Below are 18020 nucleotides of genomic sequence, written 5' to 3'. Positions count from 1 at the left end.
CTGATTTCCCTACTGTCTTTACACTCTTGTACGGATTCGCTCGATCTATCCTGTCTATACCTGACATGTGCTTCCTTCTTTTCCTGAAGCAAACCCTCATTTTCTTAGGCTCTTTGGTAAACGGAAGCACCTCCCTTCTTGCCTGCATGGAGTGCTGAGCAAAGGATCTTAGTGCGCTGTGACGTGGCTCTCCAGTAGCGGAGCCATCGAGACAAAGAAGTGAAAGGCTTTGCCGAATGTTGCCTGCCAAGCGCAAGACATACCGGGCTTTGCCGCGCTCCTGACGCCACGGCTCTGCGGCACCGCGAGTGGGCCGTGTCTCTGCACGGGCCAGAGCCCAGCATGTAACGGGCGAGGTGCGTGATTGTGGATTGAAAGCCGATATCCTGGCCTCACTCGAGCTGCAGCTTTCTGACGAGGGTTGCTCTGTGGCTCGCGGCACCTTGAAAACCGGCCTATTTGGGCACGCGGTATGAGCCTCGGCTGTCGGCTGGCCTTCTTAGCGCAGTAGGCAGCGCGTCAGTCTCATAATCTGAAGGTCCTGAGTTTAATCCTCAGAGAAGGCAAGACTGTGGCCTTTGTCACCTTACGCGTTTTCTTTCTCTCCGCGGGCAATAATATTTGCTTTGGACGGCTTCACGCCTGCTTTGAACTGACCACACCAGAGCAAACGCGTCGCTGGAAGGTTTAACATCTGGGCGACACGTGCTCAACTTGTTTTTCTGCACAGCATTTTGTAAACTCACCATCGTGCTATCTGTGCAGCAGCAAAGACTGGAGCCACACGCAGGGTTCACGCGAGGGTCACACTGCTTGCGTCTCCCCAGGAAAAGCACTGTGGAGAATGTGGGTATCGATCCCACTACCTCTCGCATGCAAAGCGAGCGCTCTACCATTTGAGCTAATTCCCCTACGCTGTGCACTTGCTTAGCCCCCATGGTGCTTCGGAAGGATGAGCTGAGAGCAGCAGGCGATTTCCTCTCGAGATTGCACGCTGTATTCAACCGAACAACGCGACGCGACTATCGACACATCCGAGCAGCAGCAGCAGCAGCACGTGCGCGAAGTCTTCTGGAAAACACGGTGCCGCCGAAAGAATCGCCAGCGAGACGCTCTGAGATTCCAGAATCCAAACGAACCGATCGGCGCCAGCAGTCACAACAAGTGTGAGGTAGCACTCGAGAGCGCTGTCTGACTGATTGGAGACTTGCGACACGTTCAAGTGAGTGCTGACTGACTGCGTGGATGTTGTGCATCATCACACTCGTCTACAAGCGGAAGGGGGAGAGGGAGGAAATTAGAAATTGGAGACCGATCTCACTGTTAAATGCAGACTACAAAATCCTGTCAAAGGTCATCGCCAACCGGGTCAGGTCTGCTCTGGGATCGGTGATCCACCCGGACCAAACCTGTGCTGTACCGGGCAGGAAGATCTCTGAGAGTCTCGCACTCCTCAGGGATACGATCGCCTACGTGCAGGACAGGGGGGTGGACACCTGCCTCATCAGCCTGGACCAGGAGAAAGCCTTTGACAGGATATCGCATACATATATGAGGGATGTCCTCTCCAAAATGGGCTTTGGGGAGGGAATCGGAAATTGGATCAGACTGCTCTACACCAACATTGTCAGTGCAGTCTCAATCAATGGGTGGGAATCAGATAGCTTCCCTGTAAGATCTGGAGTCAGGCAGGGATGCCCCCTCTCACCCGCCTTGTTTGTGTGTTGCATAGAGCCATTTGCCGAATCCATCAGGAAGGATGCGAGCCTGAGGGGGGTGACTATTCCTGGCAGCGGGGGCCTGCAGGTTAAGGCCTCCCTGTACATGGATGACGTCGCTGTTTTCTGCTCGGATCCGCTGTCCGTGCACAGACTCGTGTGCATCTGCGACCAGTTCGAACGGGCCTCGGGGGCCAAGGTAAACCGAGGCAAGAGCGAGGCCATGCTCTTCGGGAACTGGGCCGACCAATCCTCTATCCCCTTCACCGTCAGGACTGACCACCTGAAGGTGCTGGGTATTTGGTTCGGGGGGGCTGGGGCGTGCGCCAAGACCTGGGAGGAGCGGATCAGGAAGATGAGACAGAAACTAGGCAGATGGGGGCAACGGTCGCTCTCCATCGCGGGAAAAAACCTGGTCATCAGGTGTGAGGTACTCTCAGTATTGCTATATGTGGCACAGGTCTGGCCTATCCCCAGGACCTGTGCCGCCGCAGTCACCCGGGCCATCTTCCAATTCATTTGGAGATCAAAGATGGACCGGGTCCGAAGAGACTCTATGTACAAAGACCGGTGCAATGGGGGAAAAAACACGCCCAATGCCACCCTCACCCTGATGGCCACCTTTGTGTGTGGCTGCATCAAGCTGTGCGTGGATCCCCGGTACGCAAACACCAAGTGTCACTACGTACTGAGGTTCTACCTGTCCCCGGTGTTGCGAAGGATGGGCCTGGCCTCGCTGCCGCGGAACGCTCCGAGTAGTTGGACCGTTCCGTATCACCTGTCCTTCGTGGAGAAATTTATGAGGAAAAACACCTTTGACCACAAGTCCATCAGGAAGTGGTCAGCACGTAGCGTCCTTGAGACCCTTCGGGAAAAGGAGAGGGCGGATCCTGTCGAGCGGTTCCCTGAGCAGACTGTCAAAGCCATTTGGCAGAATGCCTCATCGCCAGAACTTTCCAACAAGCACCAAGACGTGGCTTGGCTGGTGGTGAGAAGGGCTCTGCCTGTGAGATCCTTTATGCACGCCCGGACTCTCTGCCGCACCGCACGCTGCCCTCGAAGTGGCTGCGGGGGGGACGAGACTGTCACACACCTCCTTCTGGAATGTGCCTATGCAGAGGAAGTCTGGAGAGGAATGCAGTGGTGCTTGTCGAGGTTCGTCCCGAGCAGCGCCGTGACGCGGGACTCCGTGCTCTACGGCCTGTTCCCCGGGACTCACACCGAGACGAACATTAACTGCGCCTGGAGGATCATCAACTCGGTGAAGGACGCTCTCTGGGCGGTCCGAAACCTGTTGATCTTCCAGCTGAAGGAGTTGACCCCGACCGAGTGTTGCAGACTGGCACATTCCAAGGTCCAAGACTACGTGTTGAGGGACGCGCTGAAGCTTGGGGCAGCTGCCGCCAAGGCGCGGTGGGGAAAGACCACTGTGTAAGATCGGCCTGCCGAAAGAAGAACAGGGGGCCCATACAGACGTTTTTTTGGGCTCTGCTGATGCCTCAGCCAAATATATGTATATATACAAGATTGAAAAAATGCACAGGATTGTAAAGGACAAGAATAAAGTCGAATCTGTGTTTGTAAATATGGACATATGTATGGCATGATCCAATGTACAGACCATCAAATCATTTATGAATAAAGTATATTTTTGAAATAAAAAAAAAAGTTGTGTTCCTCCAGAGGGCACCCTGCTGCTCGTGGTTTGCAACTGCAGACGTCACAGCACACCAACAGGCAGAATTCTCTGAAGAAGAAGAAGAAGAAGAAGAAGGTGTATTTTGGAGAAAGAGAACACTTGGGGCTGTTACCAGACAAAAAAAGAGGGCTTCTCCTTCATCCTCGTGAGCTGCAGCCCTGCGGTCAGGTTCCGCAAAGTGCTGCTTTCAGATACACGCCAAGCAGGCCGAGATGCAAATAGCAACCGCCACTCGTCTGAAGCAGCACCCGCGAGCCCTGTCTGACCGGTAGGGCCTTTCCTAAGTGCTGACCTGCTCGGATGCGTTGCTGTTCAACTTGTGCAATTGTGGAAGTGGCACACCCCGTGCAGGCCAGATTTCATGAAGAGGAAACGAAGAGAAGTCCACAGGCAGTTTTCCGACAGGAATGGAAGACTCCTTCGTCCGGACGTTGACATAGTAAGTTGACATCGAGCAGTTTAGAGCGCCGCTTCGCGGGAAAACTTTGCTTGAAAGGAGTCATAGAGATGTACGTCACGGAAAGAGACCCTTCGGTCGGACCTTTCCGACCAGATATCCCATCCCAATCTAGTCGTACCTGCCGGCACCCGGGCCATATCCCTCCAAACCCTTCCTATTCATATAGCCACCCAGGTGCCTTTTAAATGTTGCAATTGTACTCGCCTCCGCCACTTCCTCTGGCAGCTCATTCCATACACGTACCACCCTCGGTGTGAGAAAGGTGCCCCTTGGTTCTCTTTCATATCTTTTCCCTCTCACCCTAAACCTCTGCCCTCTAGTGCTGGTCTCCCGCACCCCAGGGAAAAGACTTTGTCTATTTATCCGATCTATACGCCTCATGATTTTATATCACCCATACAAATATCTCAGCAAGGGGCCCAGCAATCACTTCCTTAGCTTCCCCCAGACCTGATCAGGTCCTGGGCATTGATCCACTTGTACGCGCTTCAAGGCATCCAGCATTCCTCCTCTGCAATGTGGACAATTTTCAAGATGTCACCATCCATTTCCCTGTATTCTGTACTTCTCCCTACATTCTATCCTTTTCCACAGTAAACACTGATGCAAAATACTCGTTTAGTATCGGCCCAGCCTCTCCTGCGGCTCGACACAAAGGCCGCTGTGCTGATCCTCGAGGGGCCCTCTTCTCTCCCTAGTCACCCTTTTGTCCTTATAATGTATTTGCAAAAACCCTTTGGATTTTCCTTAACTCTCTCTGCCAAAGCTATCTCAGGTCCCCTTTTTACCCTCCTGATTTCCCTACTGTCTTTACACTCTTGTACGGATTCACTCGATCTATCCTGTCTATACCTGACATGTGCTTCCTTCTTTTCCTGAAGCAAACCCTCATTTTCTTAGGCTCTTTGGTAAACGGAAGCACCTCCCTTCTTGCCTGCATGGAGTGCTGAGCAAAGGATCTTAGTGCGCTGTGACGTGGCTCTCCAGTAGCGGAGCCATCGAGACAAAGAAGTGAAAGGCTTTGCCGAATGTTGCCTGCCAAGCGCAAGACATACCGGGCTTTGCCGCGCTCCTGACGCCACGGCTCTGCGGCACCGCGAGTGGGCCGTGTCTCTGCACGGGCCAGAGCCCAGCATGTAACGGGCGAGGTGCGTGATTGTGGATTGAAAGCCGATATCCTGGCCTCACTCGAGCTGCAGCTTTCTGACGAGGGTTGCTCTGTGGCTCGCGGCACCTTGAAAACCGGCCTATTTGGGCACGCGGTATGAGCCTCGGCTGTCGGCTGGCCTTCTTAGCGCAGTAGGCAGCGCGTCAGTCTCATAATCTGAAGGTCCTGAGTTTAATCCTCAGAGAAGGCAAGACTGTGGCCTTTGTCACCTTACGCGTTTTCTTTCTCTCCGCGGGCAATAATATTTGCTTTGGACGGCTTCACGCCTGCTTTGAACTGACCACACCAGAGCAAACGCGTCGCTGGAAGGTTTAACATCTGGGCGACACGTGCTCAACTTGTTTTTCTGCACAGCATTTTGTAAACTCACCATCGTGCTATCTGTGCAGCAGCAAAGACTGGAGCCACACGCAGGGTTCACGCGAGGGTCACACTGCTTGCGTCTCCCCAGGAAAAGCACTGTGGAGAATGTGGGCATCGATCCCACTATCTCTCGCATGCAAAGCGAGCGCTCTACCATTTGAGCTAATTCCCCTACGCTGTGCACTTGCTTCGCCCCCATGGTGCTTCGGAAGGATGAGCTGAGAGCAGCAGGCGATTTCCTCTCGAGATTGCACGCTGTATTCAACCGAACAACGCGACGCGACTATCGACACATCCGAGCAGCAGCAGCAGCAGCACGTGCGCGAAGTCTTCTGGAAAACACGGTGCCGCCGAAAGAATCGCCAGCGAGACGCTCTGAGATTCCAGAATCCAAACGAACCGATCGGCGCCAGCAGTCACAACAAGTGTGAGGTAGCACTCGAGAGCGCTGTCTGACTGATTGGAGACTTGCGACACGTTCAAGTGAGTGCTGACTGACTGCGTGGATGTTGTGTTCCTCCAGAGGGCTCCCTGCTGCTCGTGGTTTGCAACTGCAGACGTCACAGCACACCAACAGGCAGAATTCTCTGAAGAAGAAGAAGAAGAAGAAGAAGGTGTATTTTGGAGAAAGAGAACACTTGGGGCTGTTACCAGACAAAAAAAGAGGGCTTCTCCTTCATCCTCGTGAGCTGCAGCCCTGCGGTCAGGTTCCGCAAAGTGCTGCTTTCAGATACACGCCAAGCAGGCCGAGATGCAAATAGCAACCGCCACTCGTCTGAAGCAGCACCCGCGAGCCCTGTCTGACCGGTAGGGCCTTTCCTAAGTGCTGACCTGCTCGGATGCGTTGCTGTTCAACTTGTGCAATTGTGGAAGTGGCACACCCCGTGCAGGCCAGATTTCATGAAGAGGAAACGAAGAGAAGTCCACAGGCAGTTTTCCGACAGGAATGGAAGACTCCTTCGTCCGGACGTTGACATAGTAAGTTGACATCGAGCAGTTTAGAGCGCCGCTTCGCGGGAAAACTTTGCTTGAAAGGAGTCATAGAGATGTACGTCACGGAAAGAGACCCTTCGGTCGGACCTTTCCGACCAGATATCCCATCCCAATCTAGTCGTACCTGCCGGCACCCGGGCCATATCCCTCCAAACCCTTCCTATTCATATAGCCACCCAGATGCCTTTTAAATATTGCAATTGTACTCGCCTCCGCCACTTCCTCTGGCAGCTCATTCCATACACGTACCACCCTCGGTGTGAGAAAGGTGCCCCTTAGTTCTCTTTCATATCTTTTCCCTCTCACCCTAAACCTCTGCCCTCTAGTGCTGGTCTCCCGCACCCCAGGGAAAAGACTTTGTCTATTTATCCGATCTATACGCCTCATGATTTTATATCACCCATACAAATATCTCAGCAAGGGGCCCAGCAATCACTTCCTTAGCTTCCCCCAGACCTGATCAGGTCCTGGGCATTGATCCACTTGTACGCGCTTCAAGGCATCCAGCATTCCTCCTCTGCAATGTGGACAATTTTCAAGATGTCACCATCCATTTCCCTATATTCTGTACTTCTCCCTACATTCTATCCTTTTCCACAGTAAACACTGATGCAAAATACTCGTTTAGTATCGGCCCAGCCTCTCCTGCGGCTCGACACAAAGGCCGCTGTGCTGATCCTCGAGGGGCCCTCTTCTCTCCCTAGTCACCCTTTTGTCCTTATAATGTATTTGCAAAAACCCTTTGGATTTTCCTTAACTCTCTCTGCCAAAGCTATCTCAGGTCCCCTTTTTACCCTCCTGATTTCCCTACTGTCTTTTCACTCTTGTACGGATTCACTCGATCTATCCTGTCTATACCTGACATGTGCTTCCTTCTTTTCCTGAAGCAAACCCTCATTTTCTTAGGCTCTTTGGTAAACGGAAGCACCTCCCTTCTTGCCTGCATGGAGTGCTGAGCAAAGGATCTTAGTGCGCTGTGACGTGGCTCTCCAGTAGCGGAGCCATCGAGACAAAGAAGTGAAAGGCTTTGCCGAATGTTGCCTGCCAAGCGCAAGACATACCGGGCTTTGCCACGCTCCTGACGCCACGGCTCTGCGGCACCGCGAGTGGGCCGTGTCTCTGCACGGGCCAGAGCCCAGCATGTAACGGGCGAGGTGCGTGATTGTGGATTGAAAGCCGATATCCTGGCCTCACTCGAGCTGCAGCTTTCTGACGAGGGTTGCTCTGTGGCTCGCGGCACCTTGAAAACCGGCCTATTTGGGCACGCGGTATGAGCCTCGGCTGTCGGCTGGCCTTCTTAGCGCAGTAGGCAGCGCGTCAGTCTCATAATCTGAAGGTCCTGAGTTTAATCCTCAGAGAAGGCAAGACTGTGGCCTTTGTCACCTTACGCGTTTTCTTTCTCTCCGCGGGCAATAATATTTGCTTTGGACGGCTTCACGCCTGCTTTGAACTGACCACACCAGAGCAAACGCGTCGCTGGAAGGTTTAACATCTGGGCGACACGTGCTCAACTTGTTTTTCTGCACAGCATTTTGTAAACTCACCATCGTGCTATCTGTGCAGCAGCAAAGACTGGAGCCACACGCAGGGTTCACGCGAGGGTCACACTGCTTGCGTCTCCCCAGGAAAAGCACTGTGGAGAATGTGGGCATCGATCCCACTACCTCTCGCATGCAAAGCGAGCGCTCTACCATTTGAGCTAATTCCCCTACGCTGTGCACTTGCTTAGCCCCCATGGTGCTTCGGAAGGATGAGCTGAGAGCAGCAGGCGATTTCCTCTCGAGATTGCACGCTGTATTCAACCGAACAACGCGACGCGACTATCGACACATCCGAGCAGCAGCAGCAGCAGCACGTGCGCGAAGTCTTCTGGAAAACACGGTGCCGCCGAAAGAATCGCCAGCGAGACGCTCTGAGATTCCAGAATCCAAACGAACCGATCGGCGCCAGCAGTCACAACAAGTGTGAGGTAGCACTCGAGAGCGCTGTCTGACTGATTGGAGACTTGCGACACGTTCAAGTGAGTGCTGACTGACTGCGTGGATGTTGTGTTCCTCCAGAGGGCTCCCTGCTGCTCGTGGTTTGCAACTGCAGACGTCACAGCACACCAACAGGCAGAATTCTCTGAAGAAGAAGAAGAAGAAGAAGAAGGTGTATTTTGGAGAAAGAGAACACTTGGGGCTGTTACCAGACAAAAAAAGAGGGCTTCTCCTTCATCCTCGTGAGCTGCAGCCCTGCGGTCAGGTTCCGCAAAGTGCTGCTTTCAGATACACGCCAAGCAGGCCGAGATGCAAATAGCAACCGCCACTCGTCTGAAGCAGCACCCGCGAGCCCTGTCTGACCGGTAGGGCCTTTCCTAAGTGCTGACCTGCTCGGATGCGTTGCTGTTCAACTTGTGCAATTGTGGAAGTGGCACACCCCGTGCAGGCCAGATTTCATGAAGAGGAAACGAAGAGAAGTCCACAGGCAGTTTTCCGACAGGAATGGAAGACTCCTTCGTCCGGACGTTGACATAGTAAGTTGACATCGAGCAGTTTAGAGCGCCGCTTCGCGGGAAAACTTTGCTTGAAAGGAGTCATAGAGATGTACGTCACGGAAAGAGACCCTTCGGTCGGACCTTTCCGACCAGATATCCCATCCCAATCTAGTCGTACCTGCCGGCACCCGGGCCATATCCCTCCAAACCCTTCCTATTCATATAGCCACCCAGGTGCCTTTTAAATGTTGCAATTGTACTCGCCTCCGCCACTTCCTCTGGCAGCTCATTCCATACACGTACCACCCTCGGTGTGAGAAAGGTGCCCCTTAGTTCTCTTTCATATCTTTTCCCTCTCACCCTAAACCTCTGCCCTCTAGTGCTGGTCTCCCGCACCCCAGGGAAAAGACTTTGTCTATTTATCCGATCTATACGCCTCATGATTTTATATCACCCATACAAATATCTCAGCAAGGGGCCCAGCAATCACTTCCTTAGCTTCCCCCAGACCTGATCAGGTCCTGGGCATTGATCCACTTGTACGCGCTTCAAGGCATCCAGCATTCCTCCTCTGCAATGTGGACAATTTTCAAGATGTCACCATCCATTTCCCTATATTCTGTACTTCTCCCTACATTCTATCCTTTTCCACAGTAAACACTGATGCAAAATACTCGTTTAGTATCGGCCCAGCCTCTCCTGCGGCTCGACACAAAGGCCGCTGTGCTGATCCTCGAGGGGCCCTCTTCTCTCCCTAGTCACCCTTTTGTCCTTATAATGTATTTGCAAAAACCCTTTGGATTTTCCTTAACTCTCTCTGCCAAAGCTATCTCAGGTCCCCTTTTTACCCTCCTGATTTCCCTACTGTCTTTACACTCTTGTACGGATTCACTCGATCTATCCTGTCTATACCTGACATGTGCTTCCTTCTTTTCCTGAAGCAAACCCTCATTTTCTTAGGCTCTTTGGTAAACGGAAGCACCTCCCTTCTTGCCTGCATGGAGTGCTGAGCAAAGGATCTTAGTGCGCTGTGACGTGGCTCTCCAGTAGCGGAGCCATCGAGACAAAGAAGTGAAAGGCTTTGCCGAATGTTGCCTGCCAAGCGCAAGACATACCGGGCTTTGCCACGCTCCTGACGCCACGGCTCTGCGACACCGCGAGTGGGCCGTGTCTCTGCACGGGCCAGAGCCCAGCATGTAACGGGCGAGGTGCGTGATTGTGGATTGAAAGCCGATATCCTGGCCTCACTCGAGCTGCAGCTTTCTGACGAGGGTTGCTCTGTGGCTCGCGGCACCTTGAAAACCGGCCTATTTGGGCACGCGGTATGAGCCTCGGCTGTCGGCTGGCCTTCTTAGCGCAGTAGGCAGCGCGTCAGTCTCATAATCTGAAGGTCCTGAGTTTAATCCTCAGAGAAGGCAAGACTGTGGCCTTTGTCACCTTACGCGTTTTCTTTCTCTCCGCGGGCAATAATATTTGCTTTGGACGGCTTCACGCCTGCTTTGAACTGACCACACCAGAGCAAACGCGTCGCTGGAAGGTTTAACATCTGGGCGACACGTGCTCAACTTGTTTTTCTGCACAGCATTTTGTAAACTCACCATCGTGCTATCTGTGCAGCAGCAAAGACTGGAGCCACACGCAGGGTTCACGCGAGGGTCACACTGCTTGCGTCTCCCCAGGAAAAGCACTGTGGAGAATGTGGGCATCGATCCCACTACCTCTCGCATGCAAAGCGAGCGCTCTACCATTTGAGCTAATTCCCCTACGCTGTGCACTTGCTTAGCCCCCATGGTGCTTCGGAAGGATGAGCTGAGAGCAGCAGGCGATTTCCTCTCGAGATTGCACGCTGTATTCAACCGAACAACGCGACGCGACTATCGACACATCCGAGCAGCAGCAGCAGCAGCACGTGCGCGAAGTCTTCTGGAAAACACGGTGCCGCCGAAAGAATCGCCAGCGAGACGCTCTGAGATTCCAGAATCCAAACGAACCGATCGGCGCCAGCAGTCACAACAAGTGTGAGGTAGCACTCGAGAGCGCTGTCTGACTGATTGGAGACTTGCGACACGTTCAAGTGAGTGCTGACTGACTGCGTGGATGTTGTGTTCCTCCAGAGGGCTCCCTGCTGCTCGTGGTTTGCAACTGCAGACGTCACAGCACACCAACAGGCAGAATTCTCTGAAGAAGAAGAAGAAGAAGAAGAAGGTGTATTTTGGAGAAAGAGAACACTTGGGGCTGTTACCAGACAAAAAAAGAGGGCTTCTCCTTCATCCTCGTGAGCTGCAGCCCTGCGGTCAGGTTCCGCAAAGTGCTGCTTTCAGATACACGCCAAGCAGGCCGAGATGCAAATAGCAACCGCCACTCGTCTGAAGCAGCACCCGCGAGCCCTGTCTGACCGGTAGGGCCTTTCCTAAGTGCTGACCTGCTCGGATGCGTTGCTGTTCAACTTGTGCAATTGTGGAAGTGGCACACCCCGTGCAGGCCAGATTTCATGAAGAGGAAACGAAGAGAAGTCCACAGGCAGTTTTCCGACAGGAATGGAAGACTCCTTCGTCCGGACGTTGACATAGTAAGTTGACATCGAGCAGTTTAGAGCGCCGCTTCGCGGGAAAACTTTGCTTGAAAGGAGTCATAGAGATGTACGTCACGGAAAGAGACCCTTCGGTCGGACCTTTCCGACCAGATATCCCATCCCAATCTAGTCGTACCTGCCGGCACCCGGGCCATATCCCTCCAAACCCTTCCTATTCATATAGCCACCCAGGTGCCTTTTAAATGTTGCAATTGTACTCGCCTCCGCCACTTCCTCTGGCAGCTCATTCCATACACGTACCACCCTCGGTGTGAGAAAGGTGCCCCTTAGTTCTCTTTCATATCTTTTCCCTCTCACCCTAAACCTCTGCCCTCTAGTGCTGGTCTCCCGCACCCCAGGGAAAAGACTTTGTCTATTTATCCGATCTATACGCCTCATGATTTTATATCAACCATACAAATATCTCAGCAAGGGGCCCAGCAATCACTTCCTTAGCTTCCCCCAGACCTGATCAGGTCCTGGGCATTGATCCACTTGTACGCGCTTCAAGGCATCCAGCATTCCTCCTCTGCAATGTGGACAATTTTCAAGATGTCACCATCCATTTCCCTATATTCTGTACTTCTCCCTACATTCTATCCTTTTCCACAGTAAACACTGATGCAAAATACTCGTTTAGTATCGGCCCAGCCTCTCCTGCGGCTCGACACAAAGGCCGCTGTGCTGATCCTCGAGGGGCCCTCTTCTCTCCCTAGTCACCCTTTTGTCCTTATAATGTATTTGCAAAAACCCTTTGGATTTTCCTTAACTCTCTCTGCCAAAGCTATCTCAGGTCCCCTTTTTACCCTCCTGATTTCCCTACTGTCTTTACACTCTTGTACGGATTCACTCGATCTATCCTGTCTATACCTGACATGTGCTTCCTTCTTTTCCTGAAGCAAACCCTCATTTTCTTAGGCTCTTTGGTAAACGGAAGCACCTCCCTTCTTGCCTGCATGGAGTGCTGAGCAAAGGATCTTAGTGCGCTGTGACGTGGCTCTCCAGTAGCGGAGCCATCGAGACAAAGAAGTGAAAGGCTTTGCCGAATGTTGCCTGCCAAGCGCAAGACATACCGGGCTTTGCCGCGCTCCTGACGCCACGGCTCTGCGGCACCGCGAGTGGGCCGTGTCTCTGCACGGGCCAGAGCCCAGCATGTAACGGGCGAGGTGCGTGATTGTGGATTGAAAGCCGATATCCTGGCCTCACTCGAGCTGCAGCTTTCTGACGAGGGTTGCTCTGTGGCTCGCGGCACCTTGAAAACCGGCCTATTTGGGCACGCGGTATGAGCCTCGGCTGTCGGCTGGCCTTCTTAGCGCAGTAGGCAGCGCGTCAGTCTCATAATCTGAAGGTCCTGAGTTTAATCCTCAGAGAAGGCAAGACTGTGGCCTTTGTCACCTTACGCGTTTTCTTTCTCTCCGCGGGCAATAATATTTGCTTTGGACGGCTTCACGCCTGCTTTGAACTGACCACACCAGAGCAAACGCGTCGCTGGAAGGTTTAACATCTGGGCGACACGTGCTCAACTTGTTTTTCTGCACAGCATTTTGTAAACTCACCATCGTGCTATCTGTGCAGCAGCAAAGACTGGAGCCACACGCAGGGTTCACGCGAGGGTCACACTGCTTGCGTCTCCCCAGGAAAAGCACTGTGGAGAATGTGGGCATCGATCCCACTACCTCTCGCATGCAAAGCGAGCGCTCTACCATTTGAGCTAATTCCCCTACGCTGTGCACTTGCTTAGCCCCCATGGTGCTTCGGAAGGATGAGCTGAGAGCAGCAGGCGATTTCCTCTCGAGATTGCACGCTGTATTCAACCGAACAACGCGACGCGACTATCGACACATCCGAGCAGCAGCAGCAGCAGCACGTGCGCGAAGTCTTCTGGAAAACACGGTGCCGCCGAAAGAATCGCCAGCGAGACGCTCTGAGATTCCAGAATCCAAACGAACCGATCGGCGCCAGCAGTCACAACAAGTGTGAGGTAGCACTCGAGAGCGCTGTCTGACTGATTGGAGACTTGCGACACGTTCAAGTGAGTGCTGACTGACTGCGTGGATGTTGTGTTCCTCCAGAGGGCACCCTGACGAACATTAACTGCGCCTGGAGGATCATCAACTCGGTGAAGGACGCTCTCTGGGCGGTCCGAAACCTGTTGATCTTCCAGCTGAAGGAGTTGACCCCGACCGAGTGTTGCAGACTGGCACATTCCAAGGTCCAAGACTACGTGTTGAGGGACGCGCTGAAGCTTGGGGCAGCTGCCGCCAAGGCGCGGTGGGGAAAGACCACTGTGTAAGATCGGCCTGCCGAAAGAAGAACAGGGGGCCCATACAGACGTTTTTTTGGGCTCTGCTGATGCCTCAGCCAAATATAAGTATATATACAAGATTGAAAAAATGCACAGGATTGTAAAGGACAAGAATAAAGTCGAATCTGTGTTTGTAAATATGGACATATGTATGGCATGATCCAATGTACAGACCATCAAATCATTTATGAATAAAGTATATTTTTGAAATAAAAAAAAAAAAAAAAGTTCCTCCAGAGGGCACCCTGCTGCTCGTGGTTTGCAACTGCAGACGTCACAGCACACCAACAGGCAGAATTCTCTGAAGAAGAAGAAGAAGAAGAAGAAGGTGTATTTTGGAGAAAGAGAACACTTGGGGCTGTTACCAGACAAAAAAAGAGGGCTTCTCCTTCATCCTCGTGAGCTGCAGCCCTGCGGTCAGGTTCCGCAAAGTGCTGCTTTCAGATACACGCCAAGCAGGCCGAGATGCAAATAGCAACCGCCACTCGTCTGAAGCAGCACCCGCGAGCCCTGTCTGACCGGTAGGGCCTTTCCTAAGTGCTGACCTGCTCGGATGCGTTGCTGTTCAACTTGTGCAATTGTGGAAGTGGCACACCCCGTGCAGGCCAGATTTCATGAAGAGGAAACGAAGAGAAGTCCACAGGCAGTTTTCCGACAGGAATGGAAGACTCCTTCGTCCGGACGTTGACATAGTAAGTTGACATCGAGCAGTTTAGAGCGCCGCTTCGCGGGAAAACTTTGCTTGAAAGGAGTCATAGAGATGTACGTCACGGAAAGAGACCCTTCGGTCGGACCTTTCCGACCAGATATCCCATCCCAATCTAGTCGTACCTGCCGGCACCCGGGCCATATCCCTCCAAACCCTTCCTATTCATATAGCCACCCAGGTGCCTTTTAAATGTTGCAATTGTACTCGCCTCCGCCACTTCCTCTGGCAGCTCATTCCATACACGTACCACCCTCGGTGTGAGAAAGGTGCCCCTTGGTTCTCTTTCATATCTTTTCCCTCTCACCCTAAACCTCTGCCCTCTAGTGCTGGTCTCCCGCACCCCAGGGAAAAGACTTTGTCTATTTATCCGATCTATACGCCTCATGATTTTATATCACCCATACAAATATCTCAGCAAGGGGCCCAGCAATCACTTCCTTAGCTTCCCCCAGACCTGATCAGGTCCTGGGCATTGATCCACTTGTACGCGCTTCAAGGCATCCAGCATTCCTCCTCTGCAATGTGGACAATTTTCAAGATGTCACCATCCATTTCCCTGTATTCTGTACTTCTCCCTACATTCTATCCTTTTCCACAGTAAACACTGATGCAAAATACTCGTTTAGTATCGGCCCAGCCTCTCCTGCGGCTCGACACAAAGGCCGCTGTGCTGATCCTCGAGGGGCCCTCTTCTCTCCCTAGTCACCCTTTTGTCCTTATAATGTATTTGCAAAAACCCTTTGGATTTTCCTTAACTCTCTCTGCCAAAGCTATCTCAGGTCCCCTTTTTACCCTCCTGATTTCCCTACTGTCTTTACACTCTTGTACGGATTCACTCGATCTATCCTGTCTATACCTGACATGTGCTTCCTTCTTTTCCTGAAGCAAACCCTCATTTTCTTAGGCTCTTTGGTAAACGGAAGCACCTCCCTTCTTGCCTGCATGGAGTGCTGAGCAAAGGATCTTAGTGCGCTGTGACGTGGCTCTCCAGTAGCGGAGCCATCGAGACAAAGAAGTGAAAGGCTTTGCCGAATGTTGCCTGCCAAGCGCAAGACATACCGGGCTTTGCCGCGCTCCTGACGCCACGGCTCTGCGGCACCGCGAGTGGGCCGTGTCTCTGCACGGGCCAGAGCCCAGCATGTAACGGGCGAGGTGCGTGATTGTGGATTGAAAGCCGATATCCTGGCCTCACTCGAGCTGCAGCTTTCTGACGAGGGTTGCTCTGTGGCTCGCGGCACCTTGAAAACCGGCCTATTTGGGCACGCGGTATGAGCCTCGGCTGTCGGCTGGCCTTCTTAGCGCAGTAGGCAGCGCGTCAGTCTCATAATCTGAAGGTCCTGAGTTTAATCCTCAGAGAAGGCAAGACTGTGGCCTTTGTCACCTTACGCGTTTTCTTTCTCTCCGCGGGCAATAATATTTGCTTTGGACGGCTTCACGCCTGCTTTGAACTGACCACACCAGAGCAAACGCGTCGCTGGAAGGTTTAACATCTGGGCGACACGTGCTCAACTTGTTTTTCTGCACAGCATTTTGTAAACTCACCATCGTGCTATCTGTGCAGCAGCAAAGACTGGAGCCACACGCAGGGTTCACGCGAGGGTCACACTGCTTGCGTCTCCCCAGGAAAAGCACTGTGGAGAATGTGGGCATCGATCCCACTACCTCTCGCATGCAAAGCGAGCGCTCTACCATTTGAGCTAATTCCCCTACGCTGTGCACTTGCTTAGCCCCCATGGTGCTTCGGAAGGATGAGCTGAGAGCAGCAGGCGATTTCCTCTCGAGATTGCACGCTGTATTCAACCGAACAACGCGACGCGACTATCGACACATCCGAGCAGCAGCAGCAGCAGCACGTGCGCGAAGTCTTCTGGAAAACACGGTGCCGCCGAAAGAATCGCCAGCGAGACGCTCTGAGATTCCAGAATCCAAACGAACCGATCGGCGCCAGCAGTCACAACAAGTGTGAGGTAGCACTCGAGAGCGCTGTCTGACTGATTGGAGACTTGCGACACGTTCAAGTGAGTGCTGACTGACTGCGTGGATGTTGTGCATCATCACACTCGTCTACAAGCGGAAGGGGGAGAGGGAGGAAATTAGAAATTGGAGACCGATCTCACTGTTAAATGCAGACTACAAAATCCTGTCAAAGGTCATCGCCAACCGGGTCAGGTCTGCTCTGGGATCGGTGATCCACCCGGACCAAACCTGTGCTGTACCGGGCAGGAAGATCTCTGAGAGTCTCGCACTCCTCAGGGATACGATCGCCTACGTGCAGGACAGGGGGGTGGACACCTGCCTCATCAGCCTGGACCAGGAGAAAGCCTTTGACAGGATATCGCATACATATATGAGGGATGTCCTCTCCAAAATGGGCTTTGGGGAGGGAATCGGAAATTGGATCAGACTGCTCTACACCAACATTGTCAGTGCAGTCTCAATCAATGGGTGGGAATCAGATAGCTTCCCTGTAAGATCTGGAGTCAGGCAGGGATGCCCCCTCTCACCCGCCTTGTTTGTGTGTTGCATAGAGCCATTTGCCGAATCCATCAGGAAGGATGCGAGCCTGAGGGGGGTGACTATTCCTGGCAGCGGGGGCCTGCAGGTTAAGGCCTCCCTGTACATGGATGACGTCGCTGTTTTCTGCTCGGATCCGCTGTCCGTGCACAGACTCGTGTGCATCTGCGACCAGTTCGAACGGGCCTCGGGGGCCAAGGTAAACCGAGGCAAGAGCGAGGCCATGCTCTTCGGGAACTGGGCCGACCAATCCTCTATCCCCTTCACCGTCAGGACTGACCACCTGAAGGTGCTGGGTATTTGGTTCGGGGGGGCTGGGGCGTGCGCCAAGACCTGGGAGGAGCGGATCAGGAAGATGAGACAGAAACTAGGCAGATGGGGGCAACGGTCGCTCTCCATCGCGGGAAAAAACCTGGTCATCAGGTGTGAGGTACTCTCAGTATTGCTATATGTGGCACAGGTCTGGCCTATCCCCAGGACCTGTGCCGCCGCAGTCACCCGGGCCATCTTCCAATTCATTTGGAGATCAAAGATGGACCGGGTCCGAAGAGACTCTATGTACAAAGACCGGTGCAATGGGGGAAAAAACACGCCCAATGCCACCCTCACCCTGATGGCCACCTTTGTGTGTGGCTGCATCAAGCTGTGCGTGGATCCCCGGTACGCAAACACCAAGTGTCACTACGTACTGAGGTTCTACCTGTCCCCGGTGTTGCGAAGGATGGGCCTGGCCTCGCTGCCGCGGAACGCTCCGAGTAGTTGGACCGTTCCGTATCACCTGTCCTTCGTGGAGAAATTTATGAGGAAAAACACCTTTGACCACAAGTCCATCAGGAAGTGGTCAGCACGTAGCGTCCTTGAGACCCTTCGGGAAAAGGAGAGGGCGGATCCTGTCGAGCGGTTCCCTGAGCAGACTGTCAAAGCCATTTGGCAGAATGCCTCATCGCCAGAACTTTCCAACAAGCACCAAGACGTGGCTTGGCTGGTGGTGAGAAGGGCTCTGCCTGTGAGATCCTTTATGCACGCCCGGACTCTCTGCCGCA

The 18020-nt window shown here is 53.1% G+C and overlaps 12 non-coding genes across 12 annotated transcripts; 6 read left to right on the top strand and 6 right to left on the bottom strand.

Moving 5' to 3' along the window:
* The first annotated feature begins 493 nt into the window (after positions 1-493).
* Positions 494-566, top strand: trnam-cau (transfer RNA methionine (anticodon CAU)). Its single transcript has one exon. It is a non-coding gene; the product is annotated as a tRNA-Met (tRNA).
* Positions 567-838: 272 nt separating this feature from the next.
* trnaa-ugc (transfer RNA alanine (anticodon UGC)) lies at positions 839-911 on the bottom strand. The gene has a single exon. It is a non-coding gene; the product is annotated as a tRNA-Ala (tRNA).
* Positions 912-5162: 4251 nt separating this feature from the next.
* Positions 5163-5235, top strand: trnam-cau (transfer RNA methionine (anticodon CAU)). The gene has a single exon. It is a non-coding gene; the product is annotated as a tRNA-Met (tRNA).
* A 272-nt stretch (positions 5236-5507) lies between these two features.
* trnaa-ugc (transfer RNA alanine (anticodon UGC)) lies at positions 5508-5580 on the bottom strand. Its single transcript has one exon. It is a non-coding gene; the product is annotated as a tRNA-Ala (tRNA).
* A 2112-nt stretch (positions 5581-7692) lies between these two features.
* On the top strand, positions 7693-7765 carry trnam-cau (transfer RNA methionine (anticodon CAU)). The gene has a single exon. It is a non-coding gene; the product is annotated as a tRNA-Met (tRNA).
* Positions 7766-8037: 272 nt separating this feature from the next.
* On the bottom strand, positions 8038-8110 carry trnaa-ugc (transfer RNA alanine (anticodon UGC)). Its single transcript has one exon. It is a non-coding gene; the product is annotated as a tRNA-Ala (tRNA).
* Positions 8111-10222: 2112 nt separating this feature from the next.
* Positions 10223-10295, top strand: trnam-cau (transfer RNA methionine (anticodon CAU)). Its single transcript has one exon. It is a non-coding gene; the product is annotated as a tRNA-Met (tRNA).
* Positions 10296-10567: 272 nt separating this feature from the next.
* Positions 10568-10640, bottom strand: trnaa-ugc (transfer RNA alanine (anticodon UGC)). Its single transcript has one exon. It is a non-coding gene; the product is annotated as a tRNA-Ala (tRNA).
* Positions 10641-12752: 2112 nt separating this feature from the next.
* trnam-cau (transfer RNA methionine (anticodon CAU)) lies at positions 12753-12825 on the top strand. Its single transcript has one exon. It is a non-coding gene; the product is annotated as a tRNA-Met (tRNA).
* A 272-nt stretch (positions 12826-13097) lies between these two features.
* Positions 13098-13170, bottom strand: trnaa-ugc (transfer RNA alanine (anticodon UGC)). Its single transcript has one exon. It is a non-coding gene; the product is annotated as a tRNA-Ala (tRNA).
* A 2582-nt stretch (positions 13171-15752) lies between these two features.
* trnam-cau (transfer RNA methionine (anticodon CAU)) lies at positions 15753-15825 on the top strand. The gene has a single exon. It is a non-coding gene; the product is annotated as a tRNA-Met (tRNA).
* A 272-nt stretch (positions 15826-16097) lies between these two features.
* Positions 16098-16170, bottom strand: trnaa-ugc (transfer RNA alanine (anticodon UGC)). Its single transcript has one exon. It is a non-coding gene; the product is annotated as a tRNA-Ala (tRNA).
* Between the last annotated feature and the right edge of the window lie 1850 nt (positions 16171-18020).

The sequence above is a fragment of the Chiloscyllium punctatum genome, chromosome 5 (assembly GCF_047496795.1).
Source record: "Chiloscyllium punctatum isolate Juve2018m chromosome 5, sChiPun1.3, whole genome shotgun sequence".
NCBI lineage: Eukaryota > Metazoa > Chordata > Chondrichthyes > Orectolobiformes > Hemiscylliidae > Chiloscyllium > Chiloscyllium punctatum.
This window is presented reverse-complemented; position numbering and strand designations above follow the sequence as displayed.